Source organism: Rousettus aegyptiacus, unplaced genomic scaffold (assembly GCF_014176215.1).
Source record: "Rousettus aegyptiacus isolate mRouAeg1 unplaced genomic scaffold, mRouAeg1.p scaffold_m13_p_9, whole genome shotgun sequence".
Lineage (NCBI taxonomy): Eukaryota > Metazoa > Chordata > Mammalia > Chiroptera > Pteropodidae > Rousettus > Rousettus aegyptiacus.
The window spans coordinates 43,523,101-43,543,976 of NW_023416312.1; the positions used below are offsets into that span (position 1 = coordinate 43,523,101).

Genomic DNA, 20,876 nt, shown 5'->3' on the forward strand with positions numbered 1-20,876 from the left:
TAAATAACCTGAATATAATAATAATTTAATTTATAACATAAAGAAAAATAAAATATTTAGAAATATAGACAAAGAAATGCAAGACTGGAACACTGTAAACTTCAAGACATTAAAGAAATCTTAAGAAAATGAAATAATATTTTGTTTACTGGCTTTTAAAATTCTAATTTTTTCAGATGATAATCTCCAAACAGATCTACAGATTCAATAAGGTCCCTATCAAAATTCCAACTATCTTTTTTTATAATTGACAAATTCACAATAAAGTTCTTATATAAATGCAAAAAAATCCAGAAACACCAAAACAAATGTTAAGAACAATGAAGTTTGAAGATTTACACTTCTCAATCTTAACACTTACTAAAACTTACAGTAATCAAAGAGAGTGTGGTAATAACATAAGAATAGACATAAAAACCAATGAAATAAAATTGAAAGTACTGAAAAAAGCCCATACATTATCAATTGAATATCAACACAGGTGATAAGACATTTGATAGTAACAAAACAACTATATTTCCATATACGAAAGGATGAAATTAGACTCATACGTCACATCATACACAAAAATGACTCAAAATGAATCATATAACTAAATGTAAGAGATAAAATATTTTTTAAAAATGTTATAGAAACTTGATATAATTTTCATAGCCTTGGATTTGGTAGCAGTTTCTTAGATAAGACATCAAAGCAGGAGTTTAGAGAAACATGGCGGAGCGAGAGACATCCCCAGATCTCTCCCCTTGAAACAACAATTGGTTAAATATTTAAAACTCGACAAAAAACACTCACTGAGCACAAGCATGTGTGAGCATAGGATCTGTGCATAAGAGCTACCACAGGTCAGAACCCTGGATATGGGGTAGAATGAGAGAAACAAAGAAGCTGTCTTTCACAGCCACCAGAGCTCCCTGATGGAGGAGAGAGAGGGGAGAAGGTTCAGCGAGTTCCCTGAATAGCCCTGCTTGGGAGAGCTGTGAGCTTCACTTGACCTGTGGTAGTGCCCAGTCATCAGGGCAGAAATTAGAGAAGCAGGATGGCAGAGAAAAAATAGTTGATTTTTACCAGCTGCGGTTGCAAAATCAAGGCTGAGTCGCAGCCCCCATCCCCCAACCCAGAGAACCCCTCCCCCCATACTCTCCCAGATGGAACCCCGTGGAGTCCAAGAGGAATCTGAGCAAACACTACTGAAAATGTCGCTAACACTGACAGGGACTGAGACTGAGGGTAGCGAGTGTGATTAAGCATCTATAAGAAAAAAAAGGCATTACGAAGATTTTATATAAAGCAGGGATCCAAGAGGCTTAGACACCACCTACTGAAAACCAAAACAAACAAACAAACAAACAAACAAAACAACAAAAAAACACACCTTCTTTGCAACAGACTAAAGAAAGAACTTTATGTAATAAATGATCTTTCTGGAAAAAAATAAAAAAGCAGAATAAATTCCATTAAGACCAAGGTGGAGAAATAGTTCATTAAACATCGTGAACAACAAAGGTGGAAATGTATCTCAAAAAGAAAAAGAAATATCTCCAGAAAGGAAACTTACAGACATAGAAATATGAGACTTAAATGACAGAGCATTTAGGATGAACTTATGAAAAAACTCAGTGAGATCAAAAACGAGCCATATCAACAATTTCAGGAATTGAAAAAAACAACTAGACGAGCAGAAAGTACCTTAGTAAGGAGACTGAAACCCTCAAAAAAAAAAACCCCAATAGAACTTCTCAAGATAAAACAAACAAACAAACAAACAGCAAGAGTTGAAAAATAAAATAGCAAACTTGGGAAATAAATCGACAAATGGAGGAAAGGATCAGTGATATCGGAGACAGAAATCTAGAAATAAATCAGAAGAAAAGAGAAAAGAAAGAAGGGAAACTAATGAAAGAGAAATACAAGAACTAGCTGATATCATCAGGAGAGGAAAGATAAGAATAATGGGCATTATTAAAGGGGAGGAAAAGGAGCAGGAATTAGAAAGCATTTTCAGAAAATTAGTTGATGAAAATTTCCCAAATCTAAGGAATGAGCTGAGGCTTGGAATTCAAGAAGTCAATAGAACACTTGATTATCTCGACCAAAAAAAAACCTTATCCAAGACACATCAAAAATCAACAACAAAGAATTCTCAGGGCAGCCAGGGAGAAGAAAACAGTAACTTATAAAGGAAAACCCATTATATTATCATTGGACTTCTCAGCATGAACCTTACAAGTCAGAAAGCAGTAGAATCAAATATTCAAAATATTAAGTGAAAGGCACTACTAACCTAGAATAATGTCCCCAGCTAAGCTCTCCTTTATAAATAAAGGAGAAATTAAGACCTTTCCAGACATACAAAACTTGAGGAAATTCTCCGCTAAAAGGCCTGCATTACATGAAATACTGAAAGAGGTCAACTTACCTAAAACAAAATGACAAAAAAAAATACATAATTAAAAATAAGGTAACTGCTAGGCAAATAGAAGCAGAGGAGCACAACCCTTACTAAAAACAGGGCATTATAAGCTTAAATAATAATAGAATTACTATAGCAATTTAACAATGAATATATAAGGACAAATCGAGACAACAATGCATGAAAAGGGAAATATTCAAAGATCCAAATTTGCAAAGGGGAATGGAGATAAGACACACGCAGAAGAAAATAGATGACTGCGTGTGTGCGTGCGTGTGTGTGTGTGTAACTATCCTTTTCATATTCATAATAGTAACCACACACCAAAGATCAGAACTGAAGTATATAACATCAAACAGGAAGAACCAGAGGCAAAGCCCACAAAAGCTAACCAAAATAAAACAGAAGCACAAAGACAATAGAAACACAATAGAAAGGCAATAGAAACACCAAGCTACCAGAAAGCAAAAGATAAAATGGCTATAAGAAGACCTCATATTTCAATAATCACTCTAAATGTAAATGGACTGAACTCACCAATAAAAGGCACAAAGTTGCAGAATGGATCAAAAAATAAACCCAACCATGTGCTGTCTTCAGGAGACACATCTCAGTTCCAAAGACAAATATAGATTCAAAGTGAAAGGGTGGAAAATGATATTTCAAGCAAATAGCATTTAGAGACATGCGGGAGAAGTGGTGCTAATATCAGATAAAATTGACTTCAAAATGAAAAATGTAAAGAAAGATACTGAGGGACACTTCACAATGATAAACAGAATCATCTACCAAGGATACATAACACTTATTAATATCTATGATTCCAATCAAGGAGCCTTGAAATATGTAAAGCAATTACTAACAGAACTGAAAGGAGAAACAGAACAAAACATTATCGTAGTAGGGGACCTAAATACTCCACTGTCAGAAATGGACAGATCATCCAAACAGAAAATCAATAAGGAAATAGCATTCTTAAATGAACATTACACCAAGTACATAATTGACATTATAGAGTCTTCCATCTCAAAACATCTGCTCATACATTCTTCTTTAGTACATATGAACATTCTCAAGGATTGATCACATACCGGGTTACATAGATTGCAGCAACAAATACAACATGGTTGAAATTCTACCAACCATATATCCTGATCATAATGCTTTGAAACTAGAGATCAACTGCAAAAAGAAAGCAGGACAAACCACAAATACATAGGGCTTAAACAACATGCTACTGAAGAATAACTGGGTCAGAGAAGAAATAAAAAAAGAGTTCAAGAGATGCATAGAAACAAAAGATAATGATAGTACAACATATCATAACTTTCAGGCACGGGAAAAGCAATTTTAAGTGAAAATTTCATATCATTACAGGCCTATCTCCCAAAACAAGAATGAGCCCCCCTAAAATAATCAAATGCTTCATCTTAAAAAAACACTAGAAAAAGAACAAATGAAACCTAAAGTCAGCAGTAGGGAAAAAATAATCAAAATTAGAACAAACAATTGATTTTTTGAGAAGGTTAATAAAATTGACAAACTCTGGTTGGACTCATTAAAGAAAAAAAAAGACAGAAAAAAACAAAATCAGGGATGAAAAAGGGGAAATTATGACTGACATCACAGAAATGCAAATGATCATACAATAATACTATGCAAAAGAATATAACACCAAATTTAATAACCTAGAAGAAATAGACCAGTACTTAGAAAAATACAATCGTCCTAGACTGAATCAAGAACTGGAAAATCTAAAATAACTGATCAGCATTATGGAAATTGAAACAATCATGAAAAATCTACCAAAAAGTAAAGTCCAAGACCAGATGGCTTCACCAGTGAATTCCACAAAATATTCAAAGAAGATTTAATACTTAGTCTCCTCAAGCTCTTCCAAAAAAGAGAAGAAGAGGCAATACTTCCCAACTCACTTTATGAAGCCAATATTATCCTGATACCAAAACTTCATAATGATAACACACACACACACACACACACACACACACACAAACTGCAGATGAATATCTCTCATGAACACAAATGCTAGTAAACTGAATTGCTGGAGCCAGCCAGCTGAGATCGAACAGCATCCAAAAGAGGGTGGTGAAGCCTAAGGAAAAAAAGAGGACAGAAAAGTTCTTCGGTAGGGCATGCAGTCAGAGTTGCAGCCCCGAGATTATTTAGCATAGCCTTTTTATGTGGTTTTTAAATACCATAATCAATCACCACGTTACCATAGCAAAGCACACCATACATATCTAAAACAATGCTTGTCAATTACATAAAAAATCATACATAACCATGTTCCCATGGTAGTGTAACATTCCATTACTTAAAAAGGTGACTTTATGAGGCTTACCAAGGTAACTCAACATCTTGTTTCCTAGAACCATTGTTTTACACAAACTCAGCAGCCATACTATGGCTTTTAGCTACGTGACTTCTTCAGTGCCTCATAATGGCTTCCCAAAATGGCTCCCGACACTGAATACAGCAACATATTAGAAATACTATATACCATGATCAAGTGGGCTTCATTCCAGGGACACAGAGATGGTACAACAAACACAAATCAATTAATTGGATATGCTATATAAATAAATTAAAAAATAAGAATCATATGATCATATCAATAGATGCAGAAAAAGCCTTCGACAAGATATGTCATCCAGTTATGATCAAAATACTTAACAAAATCGATATAGAAGGAAAGTACTGTAACATAATGAAGGCCATATATAACAACCTTCAGCCAACGTTACATTTAATGGTGAAAAACTAAATATCTTCCCTCTAAGATGAGGAACAGAATGAGCTTGTCTAATATTGCCACTGTTTTTCAATATAACACTGGAGATCCTAGCGAGTGTAATCAGGCAAGAGAAACACATAAAAGGCATCCAAATAGCAAATGAAGAAATTGACCTGTCACTATTTGCAGATGGCAAGATTCTCTATACAGAAAATTTTGAAGACTCCATAAGAACACGACTAGAAACAATAAGCAAATACAGTAAAGTTTCTTGATACAAAATCAATGTTCAAATTCCATAGCATTTCTATACTCTAATAATGAATTGTCAGAAAAAAGAAGTGGAAAAAATAATTCCTTTGTAATTGCAACAAAAAGAATAAAATAGCTAGGAATAAATCTAATAAAATATGTGAAGTACCTAAGTAATGAAAACTATAAGACCCTATTAAAATATATCGAAGATACAAAGAAATGGAAAGATATTCTGTGTTCTTGGATTGGAGGAGTCAACATAGTTAAAATGACCATGTTACCTAAAGCATTATACAGATTTAATGCAATCCCCATCAAAATACCTTCAGAGTTTTTTAAAGAAATAAACAAAAAAATCATCAGATTTGTATGGAAGCACAAAAGATCCCAAATTGCCAAAGACATTCTGAGAATAAAAACGAGGCTTGAAGAATCACTCTGCCTAACTTCTAACTGTACTACAATGTGATAATAAACAAAACAGCATTATATTGGCAGAAAAACAGACACACGGACTAGTGTAACAAAATTGAGAGTCCAGATGTATAACCATCTTTATATAGGAAAATAATAATTGACAAAAAAGTCAAGAAACAAACAGTGAAGAAAGGAAATACTCTTCAATAAATGGTGCTGGGATAACTGGGAAGCCACCTGCAAAAGAATGAAATTAGACTGTTGTATATCAGCACACACACAAATTAACCCAAAATAATTTAAGGACCTGAATATCAGACCTGAAACAATAAAATGCATAGAAAAAAAAACATAGTAACTAAACTCAAGACCTTAGTTTTAAAAAGGATCTTATGAATTTGACCTCAAAAGGAAGTGAAGTAAAAGCTAAAATTAATGAATGGGGCTACATCGAACTAAAAAGCTTCTGCTCAGCAAACGAAACCATCGACAACTAAAGAGACAACCATGCAAACGGGAAAATATATTTGCAAGCAATACTTCTAATAAGGGCCTAATATCCAATATATATAAATAACTCATACAACTCAATAACAACAAAAAACAAAAAAAAAACCCAATCAAAAACTGGGCAGAGGACCTGAACAGACACTTCTCCAGAGGACATATAAATGACCAACAAACACATGAAAAATGCTCATCACTAGCTGTTAGAGAAATGCAAATCAAAACCACAGTGAGATATCTCATACCTGTTAGAATAGCTGTTCTCAAACAGGACAAATAATAACAAATGTTGGAGAGGATGCAAAGGAAAAGGAACCCGCATATACTGCTGATGGGACTGCAAATTGTTATAGCCATTATGAACAACAATCTGGAGGGTTCTCAAAAAACTAAGAATTGATCTACCAAATGATCCTCCAATCCTTCTACTAGGTGTTTACCCCAAAGACTTTAAAACCCATAGCCGAAAAGATCTAATGCAATTCCCATCAAAATCTCTTCAGTGTTCATAGCGGCATTATTCAAACTGGCCAGGACATGGAAACAACCAAAGTGTCCTATGATAGATGATTTGATAAAGAAGCAGTGGAATATAAATGTAATGGAATATTACTCAGCCATAAGAAAAGATACAATTCTGCCATTTGCAACAACATGGATGGACCTCGAGATAATCATACTAAGAGAAATACTACAGACAGAAAAGTTGAAAACCACATGATATCACTTGTATGTGGAATATAAACCTAAAAGCAACAAATGAGCAGGACGAACAAACAGAGACTCATGGTCATGGATAATAGACTAGTGGGTACAAGAAGGGGGTGGGGAAGGAGGAAGGAGGAAGTAGACTGGGTAAAGGGGGTCATATGTGGTGACAGAAAGAAATCTATCTGTGGGAAATGAGCACATAGTGCCTTACTGTTAAAGTGTATAGCTGAAACTTATTTTATTTAGTCACCAATGTCACCCTAAAAAATAATTGATTAATTAACTAAGAAAACGATACGAAAGGAAGAACAACTGCTACGGACTGAATATTTTGTCTTTTCGAAATTTATATGTCAAAGCTTTAAGTCCTAATGTGATGATATTCAGAGATGGGCATTTGGGAGATCATTAGCTTTAGATTATGTCTTTAGAGTGGAATGCAATTAGGATCCTTAAATGCAGAGAAAGACTAGAGCTCTCTTTTACTCCACCATGTAAAAACACAATAAGGGGCATCAGTCTATAAATTAGAAAGAGGATTCTCTCCAGGAACCTGATCTATTGACACCTTGATCTTGTACTTCCTTGTCTTCAGAACTACAAGAAATAAATGTCTGTTTTTTAAGCTACCCAATCTGTGGTATTTGGTTATGGCAGCCAGAGGTGACTCAGATAGCAACCAAAGGAAAAATATATAAATTGGACTTCATCTATATTCAAAACTTTATGTTTCAAGACACAATAAAGAAAGTAGAAAGAAACTCCACAGATTTAGAGAAAACATTTGCAAATTATGTATGTTAATTGGCCTGGTTTTCTAGAATAGAAAATAATACTTAAAATGCAATAAAAAGAATGCAAGTAATTGAATTAAAATATGGACCAAGAGTCTGAACACATGGTTTTCTAAAGAAGATGTAAAAATGTCTAATAAGCACATGGAAAGATGCTTAAAATCATTAGTCATTAGAGAAATACTAATCAAAGCTTCAGCTAGATACCACTTTGTACACACTATAATTACATTAATAACAATAATAATAACAATAATAATAGTAAAAAACAGACAAAAATGAGAATTGGAACCGTTATACATTCCTCATGATAATGTAAAAGGCTGGAACTGTTGTTGAAACGTTTGGCAAATTTTAAATATGTTAAACATAAAGTTATTATATGGTCAAGTAATTCCACTTCTAGTTATATATCCAAGATAAATGAAAACATTTGCACAGAAACTTGTACACATATGTTCATAGGAGCATTAATAATAGAACCAAATTGCTTGTTAACTAATAAATAAATAAATAAAATATGACCCAGCTGTACAATGAAATATTATTCAGCACTGGAAACAATGAAGTAATAATATAGGCTCCATCATAGATGCACTTTAAAAAACAGTAGGCTTGCTGAAAGAAGCCGGATACAAAAAGCCACAAAATAAATTACTTTATTTAGATGACTTGCCCAGTATTAGCAAATCCATAAATACAGAATTATTATGTGTAGTTTCCAGGGAATGGGTAAGGGTAGAGTGAAATGAGGTTATGAGATTTACTTTAGGGTAATAAAATATTCTGAAATTATGTATTAATCATGATGGCACACTTTTAATATTAATACATTAGATATACTAAATATATAATTTTATTTTTTATTTTATTAAATGTATTGGGGTAATACTAGTTAATAAAATTACATAGGTTTCAAGTGTACAATTCAATAATACACCATTTGTATATTGCATTGTATGTTTACCACTCAAAGTTAAATTTCTGTCTGACCCCCTTTACCCTTATCTACCACCCAGACTTCCCCTTTCCCTCTTGTGACTCAATAAATTGCTGTTCGTATCAGTGACTTTTTTTTTGTCTTGTTCATTTGTTGCTTTCAGTTTTGTATCCCACATATGAGTGAAATCATGTGGTTCTCGACTTTTCTGTCTGACTTATTTCACTTAGCATGATAATCTCTAGATCCATCCATGCCATCACAGATGGCAGTATTTCATCTCTTCTCATGGTTGAATGACATTTCATTGTATCTAAGTACCACATCTTTATTAAATAATCTATCAAAGGGGACTTCGGTTGTTTCCACGTCTTGGCCACCATAAGTAATGCTGCAATGAACATCAGGGTAGATATATTTTTATGAATAAAAGTTTACAAATTTGGGGGTAGATACCCAGGAGAGGGATTGCTGGGTAACAATTCTATTCTTAATTATTTGAGAAATCTCCATAATGTTTTCTATAAGGATTGTACCAATTTACATTTCCACCAGGAATGTATGAGGGTTTCTTTTCCCCATAACCTTTCCAACACTTGTTATTACTTGTCCTGTTGATGAGAGCCATTTTAACATGTGTAGGGTAATATGTCATGGTGGTTTTGATTTTGATTTGCATTTTTCAAAAATCGCTAGTGAATTGAGCATCCTTTCATATGATTTTTGGACATTTGTGTGTCTTCTTGGAAGAGTGCGTGTTCAGGTCCTCTGCCCACTTTGTAATAAATTATTTTTTTGTTATAGAGTTGTATGAGTTCTTTGTATGTTTTGAATATTGGCCCCTTATTAGAGGTATTCTTTGCAAATATCTTCTTCCATTTAGTTAGATGCCTTTTTGTTTTGTTGATGGTTTCTTTTGCTGTGTAAAAGCTTTTTAATTTAATATAGTCTCATTTATTTACTTTTGCCTTCCATTCCCTTGCCTTTGAGGTCAAATTTATAAAATCCTCTCTAAATCCCAGGTCCATGAGTTTAGTACATATGTTTTCTTTTATGCAATGTATTGTTTCAGGGCCTATATTTATGTCCTTGATCTCTTTTGAGTTACTTTTGGTGTATGGTGACAGATAGCTATCTTTTTACATTTCTTTTGCATGTTGCTTTCCAATGTGACCAGCACCAATTATTAAAGAGGTTTTCCTTTCTTCATTTTATGTTTTTGGCTCCTTTGTCAAAAATTATTTGCCCATATGGACTGGGGTTTGTTTCTGGATTCTCAATTCTGTTTTATTCTTCTGTGTGTCTATTTTTTTTTTGATGATACAATACTGTTTTGATTATTGTCTCTTTTGAATATAATTTGAAGTGAGGTAGATTGATACCTCTGGCTTTGTTCTTTTCTCTTAGGATTGTATGGCTATTTAGGGTCTTTTGTGATGTTATACATATATGATGATTTTTCTTCTATTTCTTTTAAAATGTAATTGGGATTTTGATAGGAATTGCATTAAATCTGTATATTACTTTGGATAATAAAATAATTTTAACTATGTTGATTCTTCTAATCCATGAACACTGAATATCTTTTCATTTCATTGCATCTTCTTCAATTTCTTTGAATAACGTCTTATAGTTTTTAGTGTATAGGTCTTTCACATGCATTTTAAAGTTTATTTTAAGTATTTTATTCTTCTTGTTGCAATTATGCAATGATTTTTTTGTTTCTTTTTCTGAAATTTTATTGTTGGCATGTAGAAATGCTATGAATTTCCTAGTAAATTCCACTAAACATTCAAAGATGATTTAATATCTAGTCTTTCTAAACTCTTTCAAAAAATTGAAGAAGAGGAAATAGTTTCTAACTCATTTTATGGAGCCGGCATTATCCTGATACCAAACCCTGGTAAGAACAACACAAAATAAGAAAACTATAGACCAATATTTCTGATGAATACAAATACAAAAATCTTAAACAAAATACTAGCAAATCAAATACAAGACAATTGTGTTTGCACAAAAGATTATGCATCATGATCAAATAGGATTTGTTCCAGAGGTTCAAGAATTGTTTAGCATACACAAATTGATTAATGCGATATACCACATAATCAAAATCAAGGATAAAATTATGTAATCATATTAAGATATGAAGAAAATTCATTTGACAAGATATAGCATCCATTTAGGATTAAAACACTTAATAAAGTTGTTATATAGAAGGAAAGTATCTCAACATAATAAAAGCTATATATGACAAACCCTTAGCCAATATCATACTTGATGGTGAAAAACTAAAAGTATACTTCTAAGATAAGGAACAAGATAAGGCTGTCTGCTATGACAACTCTTATTCAATAGAGTGTTGGAGTCTTAGCTAGAGCAATTAGTCAAGAGAAAGAAATAAAAGGCATCCAAATTGGCAATAATAAGTTATACAGTTTTAGATTGTCTATTTTATAGTATGCGGATTATGGCTCATTTTTAACAAAACTTTGTTATTTATTTTGCATGTTTATATGACTTAACTTTTGGGGACTGCTTGGAGAGCAAAATTTAGGAAAGCCTCTTTGAAACCTTGAGTAATATCCACAATTTATAGCTTCTGCTCTTTATCTTATCCATTGGTAAGGGTAGCTTTTATTTAAATATTCACACATCCTGCAGGGTTCCAAGATTTCCCATGGGAGAGCCTAGAGTACTTATTTAAACTTAGTAATTGTCAATATTAAGACAGCACCATAAGTGTCTATGGCAATGTCACCCTGAACACGACTGATCTTGTCTGATCTTGGAAGCTAAGCAGGGTTGGGCCTGGTTAGTACTTGGATGGGAGACTGCCTAGGAAGACCTGGAGCTGTAGGCTTAAACAAACAAGCAACAAAAAGACCGCACCATAAAAGTGATAACTATCTCCTTTATCCCTTCCCCTAGGAAAGAGAAGTCAAGTAGATTTTAACTGCTGTGGCTAAGCAGGTCATATAGTCCTTCTGTAGCATGAGTTTGTTTTCTATAGAATGGAGTTAAATATTTACACCTACATTCTTCTACTGGATGTCATGCTAATTGCCAAAATCCCTGGAATGGAGGCATTGGAACTATTCAGTGTTCAGGTACAATCATAACTTTTTTTTTTCATTTGCTTTATGAGAGAGTGTGCAAAATATGATTCTTTATATATTTATTAAATATATTTTACATGTTAGCTTTATTCAAAAAAGTTGAGGCTATTTATACAGCTTCGATTGGAATCCCCATATATAATATAGCAGCGAGACAACTAAATATGTTCTCTAATCTTTATTATGCCACTATTGATTAATATTAGACTATATACTATATAACCATGTTTCAAAACAGTAAGAAAATAGCTATTCTTTAAAAGTTTAACCCACAGTGGCAAAATAAGAAGATAATTTTTTTTTGTAATTTCTGATGTTATATTTCCAAAGAAATATATATATTATAGTAGTCCTTCCTTATCTTTAGTTTTGCTTTCAGTGGTATCAGTTACCTGAGGTCACCAGTAGTTCAAAAATATTTTTTTAATATTTTTTTAAAGTTCAGAAATAAAAATAAAGATAAAACAAAATATTATTTTAAATTACACACTGTTTTGAGTGGTGTGATGAATCCTCATGCCTTCCTGATCTGCCCCTCTTGGGACATGAGTTATCTCTTTTTCCAGCATATCAGTGCTATATAAGCTACTTGCCCATTAGTCACTTAGTAGCCATCTCAATGATCAAATCTGTTAAGAGAGAGATAGATAGTAAAAGAGAGAGAGAGAGAGAGAGAGAGAGAACACTTACATAATGTTTATTACAGCATATTGCTATCATTGTTCTTTTCTATTAGTAGTAATTGTTATTAATCGCTTATTGTGCTTAATTTTTTCATCAGGATCAAATGATAATTAGCTTTTTTTTAGTAATAAAGTATTTTTAATGAAGATATATACATTGTACTTTTGGGCATGATGCTATTGCACACTTAATTGAGTACGGGATAGTTTAAACATAACTTATATGCACAAGGAAACCAAAACATTGTGTGACATCTTGTGTTATTCACTTTATTGCAGTGGTCTGAACCAAATATACAATATTTCCAATGTATGCCTGTATAGGAAAAATATATATAGGTTTTGGTACTATCTGAGGCTTCAGGTATCCACTGTTGGTCTTGAAATGTATCCCCCATGCATAAGAGAGAGACTACTGTAATTACTATTACTGGACACTTACTAAGTGCCAATTTGTTTAGATGCATTAATCTGTTAACACTTAAAATAATCTCATTATCATTTTAGGTAGGCACTACTACTGCCATTTCTTTTCACAAATGAGGCAATTAAGTTTGAAAGAACTTAATTTGCTGAAAGTCAAATATCTAATAAGTGTTAAAATCAGGATTTTAATTCTGCTAGTCTGTCTCCAGAGCATGAGCTCTTAATCACCATGCTTTATTACATGCTTAAATAAGGTTTGAATTGTGTGTATATGTAAGTGTGAGGAGGATGCAGAAGGAGGTAATAGTGAAGTGGGATGGTATCGTGTCATTTTATGGAAGATATGAATCAATTTTTTCTTACCAACACATTTATTGGTGTCCATTATTTTAAAAGTTTATTAAAAATGAATAATTAAATATTACTTACATGTTTGCTGCTAATATAGCATAGTGACCCATGGACCACAGTTTAGTAGTCACCAAAGGAAAGGAGGAAGGGAGAGGTAGATGAAAATAAGGGGTCGAATATATGGTGGCAGAAAAAAAATTAACTTTGGGTAGTGAACACACAATGTAGTATACATATGACATATTATTAAATTGCACACTTGAAACCTATGCAATTTTATTAACCAATGTTACCTCAATATATTTAATGAAAATGATTTAGCAACATCCTTAATTCATACCTGTATGCACTTTAAATTTGTTAAAATTCTAATTGATTTTATTTTGCAATCATTTTTATCAGGTGACTTCAAATTGTGTACACTTTGTAAATATATCAGACTGTATTTGTGATTTAGATGAGAAACTACACTTATAAGACCTTATTTTTAGTTTTAAAATGGGAATTCAATGGACATCATATTTTTTTTTCTGTAAAGCTTTTGAGGGATGGACGGGGATGTACTTCTATGATTCCAAGCATGACACAAAAGACTGACCTCAAATTTTAGCTATCGGTCTGGTACTTGAGCGTTTGTGAAAAAAAAATGTGAACAGTATAAGATACTGCCTATCATTTCTTAAGCTCATAATATATGCTAGGTGTTCTTATAAACTTTTTAAAATATGTTACTTCATTTACTCATCACAAGAATACCATAAGGCAGACATTATTATTACTCCTATTTTACATAAGAGGAAACTGAGACTCAAGTATTAAATTCTTAAGTGTCAGATCCAGAACTCAAGCTCACACGCGTATTCACTACATGATTTCAAGTAGAGAAATACAGAGGGGAATATAAAGTGCTCTTTCTTTTCCTTTTCTTATTTTATGGCTTCTGAGTTAAACACACCAATTAAACCAAGGGCCATTATGAATAGTTAAGAACTATATCATTTGTGTTTCAGACTCAATAAAGACTACTTCGGATTTTCCTAATGTAATACTTGGGCTGTTGGTGTTACAGCACCATTGGGCTGCTTCCATCATAAAGTGAGAAGACAGAAATTTTTCCTGCATTTGAATCTTATGAATAAAGGTTGTTTATTTAATATTTGAATATGAATAATAACAAACTGTTTAGAGAATAAAGAAATGCATATAGTTATAGAAACCCTAAATTTTAAGGGCATGAGTTTATTGAGCATTTTATAAAAGCTGTTTTCTAAAAGATTAGTAACATTAAATTATTATCTTGTCGTATTATTTTTTCACATATCAATAATCCAGGACTAGAAAATTAAATTAGAAAGAAGACTATTTTAGAATGTTGAAAAACAAAGGTAGTTAAAAAGAAATCAAAGATATTGTATATGTGGAGAAATAGATCACAAAATAGCTGCAGCAATGTATCTTATAAACATAAAAGAAAACAGGGCCTGATTAGTGAATACAAGTTAATGAAGAGGAAGAGACCAATTGTACATTCTATTTAATAGATAATTATCATTCTTAATATTTGGGAAACAAATATTTCACACTCAAAGACTTACCTCAGGAATGGGCTATTTAAGAAACTTTAAGTTGTGTGTGTCTTTAGTTATTGATCCTAGGAATCTGAACCAAGTAAATTATTTATTTATTTGTGTTAATTTGTGAAATATTTTGGCATTCATATTTGAATATGGTTTAATAAGTGGGAGAATATAGGTCTAATACAAGCTCAAATCTATTTATTAAAATTTTTTCTTTTAACTTCAGTTGTATTTGGTAGTTATGTGAATTTGTTCCACTTATACACTTGTGGCTAAGTTTATTTGTAGCCTTTACCTATTTTTAGAATTTATCCAAGTAGATTATATCAAATATTTTCCTAGAAGTGCATAGCATTTAGAATTGTGAAGAAATCTGTTTATGTTTAACATATATTTGCTTGGTTAAATGGTTTACATCAAAGCACATTAAATGACCTGGCTGTGAGTTTTGCTTAAAAGATAGCTGGGGAGAGAATAATTAGAAATAGCTAGTGTAGGCAAAGTAACAGCATGGGCCTCCACTAAGGAAAAGGTAACAAGAAAAGTGTCTTTTCAGCAAATCAATAAATTTTTCTAGAAAGAGATTGCTCCAGAGAGGAAGTAGCTCATGAATAAAGACAGAGAAGAAAGAACAGCTCATAAAGACAAAGAGAAAGACAAAAAATGGCTGCCTTTACAATTAATAAATAATTTTAAAAAATAAGATAGCAACAACAAAAAAAGCTGGACTGGCCATTGTATGATTTCGTAAAAACAAATCAATATGATTAAGCACTTAGATGGTGAGGGTTATGTGAGAGAAGGAGAGGGAGCAAAATAAGAGTGCAGTTTAGGACATGAGTTCAGATTTTTTAATTCTTTCTCTTTTCTCTTTCTTTTGCTTTGCATGGTGATATTTTAACAATTTGAACTCTGTTTTTTAAATTAATTTATTTATTTTAATTAGTTTCAGGTATACAGTACATTGGTTAGACATCTATATAGTTTATACAATAATTCCCTGAATTGCGCCCTCCCTCCTCTCACCCTCTACCTAGTCAACATATTAATGCTAGCTGCGTTCCCTATGCCATGCTTCCCATCCCTGTGACCATCTATCAACTACTAATTTGTACTTTTAAACCCTTCATTCCATTCTCTCAGCCCCCCATGAACTCTATTTTTAAAAGCAAAGAAATCATTTGTGAATAAGGCTAAGTTTCTTCCTATATTCAGGAAAACACTATTGCTATAGGTCCTGAAAACCTTAATTGTCTAGGATCAAAGTACCCTGTGTTAAAGCTCCTGAGCTAGATAAGGAACTTGGAGATAAGATGACTCTCTTCAAGTTAAAAAAAAGTAAAACTTACAATGAATAAGATAAGCCATCTGCAGGTTATCAACACTCACCTTATAGAACTGTATGCAATTGTGGTTATTAAGAGATATTGTGTCTTCTATAATCAAGGTGATTAGCTTATTTCTTCAGGACTAGAATGTAACTAAAGTTGTAAGTTAATTAGTATGTTTGTACTATGAAAAAGGAATATGATATCATAGCTGGAGGTAGATTGTCAAAAGTCTACACAAAAAAGGCAAAAAGAGTAAGAATTTAGCCTTGTTTTTATTTTATTTTTTCTTTCCCTTTTATTGAGATATAATTGACATACAGCATTGTATAAGTTTAAGATGTACAATATAATAATTTGATTTACACATAATTACTAAGTAATTACCACATAAGTTTAGTTAACATTCATCACCTCATATAGTCAAAAAAAAAACAACCTTTTTTTTTATTGTGATGAGGACTTTTAGAATCTACTGTCTTAGTAGCCTGGTTTATCCAGCATGATGCAATGAAGTGAGGCACTGTGTCTTGTGGACATGAGTTTTTTGTTACTAAACATATCTCTCTTACTTTTATTTTTTTTTAATTAAATTTATTGGGGCAACATTGGTTAATAAAATTATATAGGTTTCAAGTGTACATTTCAATAATACATCATATGAACATTACATTGTGTGTTCACTACTCAAAGTCAAGTCTCCTTCCATCACCATATATTTGACCCCCTATACCCTTACTACCATTCCCCTTTGATATTCACAAAACTGTTGTCAATGTCTATGAGTTTTTGTTTGCCTTGTTCATTCGTCGCTTAGTTTTATATCCACATATGAGTAAAATTATATTGTTCTCAAATAGACACTTCTCTTATTATTGATTAATAATTAATCATCAGTTTATCTTGTGACCTATATTTTGTGCCTCTCAATGTTCACCATGTTTAGATTTTTGTTAACTAGTTCTGTGACTACCTAATTCAGTTTACCAAGTGTTTTGATGTTATATAGATTTTCTTTTACCACTAGAATAAGATTTTTCAATTGCAAAATTAAAAATCAGCATTCTGGTATATACATATATATCTTCTGAAAATAATTAATGTGAGACTCTAACTAAGACATTGTCACTTCTGGATATAGCGAAAAAAGTAGAGTCTGAGACTGTATCTTTTGTATAGTAAGCTAAACTACTATAACAAATAGAATGAAAAGTATAGTAACTCAACCTTAATATAGGTTTATTTCTTGTTAATCTAACAGTTCAAATTGGGTGTTTCCTATTGGCAAGATGCATTTCTTCAAGCGCTGATCTATAATTTTTTTTCTATCTTGTGGATGCACCATTCTCTAGAGTTTTTTCCATATGTGTTTATTTGAAAAAAAAATGAGGGGTAATTATAAGCTACTTATAAACCTTACCAGAAAATGGCACATCTTATTCTATTGACTAAAAATCCACCACATGGCCACATCTAATTGAAAAGGAAGCTGAGACATTTACCCTGTGTGCCCAGAAGAAGAGTAAGTAGTTTTAGTTATCAGCTAGTAGTTTCTTCTAATTCCTGTAGAGCTGAGGTCGACTTTATACCTTGATAAGTGGATCAAGAACTCTAGCCCAAGTGGCCAGCTAGACACATTATTGGATATCTATATTTAATTCCTAACTAGAGTACCAAACAAAAAGTTATTACTTACTGGTAATAACTGGAGATAAATTCAAGGTGATAGAAGAATTTAAATCTGATATTGGCCATTGCCTTCATTCCAAGTCCCTCAATAGTAATTAGTACATCATAGTAGAAACCTAGACACAACTGGGAGAGAATGCAATTTTGACCTCGAGTTTTAGGATTTATTGTAAGCATGGAAAAATAAAGGGAACTTATAGAAATATGAAAAATAATTAAAGTTTTTAAGCTATTTTGGATCAATTATCCTACATAGATTCTTGGTATTACTGATGACTTACTTTGTCAGCCTATTTTTTCACTAGTTTTCCAGTTCAGAGAGAGGAAATTAAAAAATGATGAAAAATGGACAGAACACTGCATGGCAAGAAACTGTGTGTTATCTGCAGCCTAAATAATAGTGAACACTCATTCATTATGTTTCCTTTCTTCATTCTACATCCTGTTTACTTGTCTCTCCAGTAGCCTTTCATTTTTGCGTTATCTTCAGGTAGTTCTGATGATATGTAAAATTCATTCTTAACATTAATTTAATTAGCAAAGCCAAGATCACAAGAAAAGATTTCTCGTACGTAAAAGAGAAAATGTGAGAAAAAAAAAAACAGAAACCATGCTCAGTTGTGTTTAGTATCAGGTCTACTTTCATATAATAAAGATGGGTACACTGCTTAGAATTAGAACTCTCATACATTGCTGGTAGAAATGTAAATTGGCACAGCCACTATAAAAAACAGTATGGAGTATTTTTTACAAAATTAAGAACAAAGCTACCATATGACCCAGCAAGTTCTCTTCTGGTTATCTACCTCCAAAATTTGAAAACAATTATGCATAAAGATATATGCACCTCAATGCTTGTAGCAGCATTATTCATGGCGGCGAAGACATGGAAACAACTGGAGTGCCATTTGATAGATGATTGAATGAAGAAGATATGGTACGCATATACAATAGAATATTACTCAGCCATAAGAGAAGATAAAGTACTGCCATTTGAGACTATATGGATGGATCTTGAGATTTTCATGCTAAGTGAAATAAGTCAGACAGAAAAAGTTGAGAACCATATGATTTCACTTTTTTGTGGGACGTAAAACTGAAAGCAACAGACGAACAAAATACAAAAACTCATAGATACTGACACAGTTTAGTGCTTACCAGAGGAAAAAGGGAGAAGGAGGTAGGTAGATGAGGGTAAAGGGGGTGAAATATATGGTGACAGAAGGAAATTTGACTTTGGTTGGTGAACACACAATGCAATATACATATGACATATTATTGAACTGTACACTTGAAACTTATATAATTTTATTAACCAATATCACTCCAACAAATTTAATAAAAATAAATAAAAAATGAAAATTATAAATCAGAAAAAAATTACTATTGCATTAAAATAAATGCTTTTTCTATGTACCATATTCACTGTCTTAAACACTTTTTATCTCCAATGTTGTCAGATCTTAAAATTCTATCTATGTCTTTTGAATCTATTGCTATGCATTTTTAAAACCATAAAAAGCAACAGATAACTGGAATAGTAAACCATGGTAACACATGCTGATTATTTTCATTGATTGAAAGTAATTCACAAAAATTGTAATGCATTAACCTAGCTGTGGATATGGTGACATCATTGAAGTGAGTGCCAGATAGAATTATGGTACAAGTAATAAAAATTAAATTATTTTATGCTTATGGTATCAAATCATATTTTTTGCTTCTGATTTATTTTAACCCATTTTTCAGTTTTATAAGAAACATACATTGGAGAAGCCTTGGAAGGAGAAAAAACTGAAGAAAAAATTTGCACTGATATTAATGTTTGCCATATAGAAAATAGCATAAACTCCTTGGGTCTTAAAAGAATAAAATACATGATTAGCATGGAAGAGTCTTCATTACTCAGAATGTCACATATAAACATAAAAATTAAATCATCTATGCACCCATATTTATTTGGGAAGTTATTAATAGAGGTCTAATAATGTCGTCTCTGTTCAAACATGTTTTAGACCTTCTTTCCCTTGGGAAAATCACCTTCTGTGAGCAAGCTACATTATTTTCAATATATTTTTATTATCATTTACTATTATTTATGCCTACAGCACCTGGTCTTCCTAGGTGGTCTCCCATCCAAGTACTAACCAGATCTGACCCTGCTTAGCTTCCAAGATCAGACATCAGGCTTGTTTAGGGTGGCATGACCATAGACCATAGACCATGGATCCACTGGGGTGTGAACCCAGGACCTTCCGCATGTAAAGCAGATGTGCTAACCACTGCACTATAGAACCATGTCCAATTATTTTCAATATTCTTGATTGTGACACATCATAATCTTTTGAAGATGAACTTGATTTTTTTTAGGAACTACAAAATAATTTTGTTTATTGAGGGCAAGATAATGCAAGCAATATAAAAATCAAAAGCTTATCTGGTTTTAATTGGCTTTTCTGTCTCTTGTTGAGTGAGGGTGGGATTTTATTTGTACATTTTCTAAAGCTTTTAATCCACTCATGAACCTTATATGAGAGAAACCCTTGGGCAGAGAGATTCCTTAAGCGACCCATTGGGAGAACTCTTATCAAGGTGGGAGTAATTGCTCAGTGCTGACTACTTCTTTCCAATTTGCTTCATCTGTACTACAAAATAGTCATTGTATGCAATTGTGAGCCCAGCAATTAGCAAAAAGAAGCTCTGTAAGCCCAATCAGCCATCTTGGCACTGATCCAGGTCCTTCATTATTTTGTTCATGACCAGAGGGTCTTTTTAATTTTCCAAAAATCCAGAAAATGCCTCTTCCATGAGTATTTTCAGGTCCTTGTTTGTTAAGTAGCCTTTACCCCCCAATGAATTTGTTAAAAGTGTATATCATGGTTTCTATGATATGTTCCATTGGAGACAGCAT

The 20,876-nt window shown here is 32.5% G+C and overlaps 2 pseudogenes; one reads left to right on the forward strand and one right to left on the reverse strand.

Moving 5' to 3' along the window:
- Positions 1–11,536: 11,536 nt before the first annotated feature.
- LOC118608419 lies at positions 11,537–11,655 on the forward strand (annotated as a pseudogene).
- Positions 11,656–20,581: 8,926 nt separating this feature from the next.
- On the reverse strand, positions 20,582–20,876 carry LOC107503814 (annotated as a pseudogene).